This window comes from Cynoglossus semilaevis, chromosome 7, assembly GCF_000523025.1.
Source record: "Cynoglossus semilaevis isolate Cse_v1.0 chromosome 7, Cse_v1.0, whole genome shotgun sequence".
Classification (NCBI taxonomy): domain Eukaryota; kingdom Metazoa; phylum Chordata; class Actinopteri; order Pleuronectiformes; family Cynoglossidae; genus Cynoglossus; species Cynoglossus semilaevis.
In genome coordinates, this window is record NC_024313.1 from 10,065,839 (window position 1) to 10,067,816 (window position 1,978).

The following is a 1,978-nucleotide window of genomic DNA, read 5'->3' on the forward strand; positions in this document are numbered from 1 at the left end:
CGGGGCAGGAGAGGAAGAAAGAACAAGATGAGGTTAACGTGTGAAACAGGAACTATAAAAGCTAAGATAAATAGTGAACCAGAACAAACTTAGCTTAGCCAAGCTAAGCTAAGCTAAGCTAAGTTAGAAAGATGATTATTATTTTGTGCAAAATGTGAAAATAAAACCAAAATGGCACAAAGAACAAAATGGAAAACAAAACTATTGACAGGTGTTCCACTTGCTAGCTTCATATTTCCACAAACGCAACGTGATGTCACTGTCTTTTTCTTTGAAAAGTCACATATATCAGCTGAATACAAAGGCTTGATGGTTTTAAATTATTTGAATTTTTTTTTTATTTTTTAGCCACTGAGGCTAAACTGCCCCCTACAGCCCAGTCTGGAGCCTCTTGATTCTCTCCATCACTGCAGCAGCAACTAAACGATGAATCTCTTATGGAGAGACGGGATGAGCAAACGCCTGCGTTCGATATCGCTCTGGAAAGATGTGACACTGAGATTTTCTCACTTCTTCATTTGGCGTGAATCCAATCACCAAAGGTGAGGCTGAAGCCTGAGGCTGTGGAATCAATGGGTGGCGTGTTTCCACAGGTCTAAACACTGAGCTGAAATCAATAAGTGCTCGAACAAACACGACAGCTACAACAGCATGTTCAACAGGGCCGGCCCATCACCAATATATTAATACGCTCATTTGGTGTCTTCATAACACAAGGGCTTTCAAATTTGATTGGACAACAAAAATAATTGTGTATGAGGAAGTGGAGGAAGTCTATCAAGAGGTAGAGCCACCAGGAAATTCAACTGGGATGTTTGTACTTCCTGGTTACTTTCCACATACACAGTCACACCATTGTTGAAATACTTCCCTTTTACTGCACAGATTTTGCATATTCAGTCTTCTGGATACTGTGTACTTCCATGGGAGATTATGTTGTTCTGACACTTTAGTTTGACTAAAAGGTGTGAAAGTGAGTGTTAATGGTTGTTCTTCTCAATATGTGACCCCTTCAGCTGACTTTCACAATCTTTTCTGAGCCACGGTGCAAATATTTTACAGTAACACGATCCCAGGTTGAACAAAGAGGAGTGACACCTGCGCCTGTTTAGTTACACACCACACTGATGTACTGGCAGGAATTGAAGAAAGACAACGGATCTATTGCTAAGACTTAGTGGCAGTCTGTAGTCGTTTGTTTTCTGCTGCACAACAAAAACCATGAAACTACTTCCCAAGGATTCTGTCGGGGGGTCGCGACGGCTGTTTTGAAATCTACGCAAATGGCTATGTCCATTTTACAAACCTTATATTTCTATGAAACAGTTAAAAGATCAAATTCATCCGACAGCTGAAATCCATTTTCACCAAATTGGACTCATTCAAGTATCTAGCACGGTCAGGAATTCGCTTTATTCTTTTTAATTTCGTGGTCATTTAGGAGATGTTTCTCTGTACAACAGGTGGCAAATGACCTCTGCCAAATATCTGTCAGCCTGTTACGGGCAGAGGATGATTAATGAGCTCATCACTGACAGAATAAACAGCCTGGCTGTGACCACAAACATTTTCCTCCGCCGTCTCCCACTGAAACCCTCCAACTCCTCAGCAGGAGCCACGGACGTTTGCTTCCATTTTCTGGATCTGCTGTTGGCTGCAGGCTTGATGGCAGCAGCGTGAAGGGAGTGTTGGTCATTCTAACACCCGTGATGTGTGTGTGTGTGTATGTGTGTGTGTGTGTGTCCCACTAATCCACATTTACACAGTGTCCGTTCCACAGCTCTCTGTAAACTGAGCCTGTGGATGAGGGGCACGTAAACCCCCCACCTTTCCCTCCAGGTAGTATCTGTTCACAAACATACACACGTACACAACAGTACACGCCCGTCAGTGTGTGTGTGATACCAAGGTACTGTCTCTGGTTCCTTGGTACAGACTAGTGGTACTTAGTAGGCTGCAGCAACTCCAGTCAAACAGG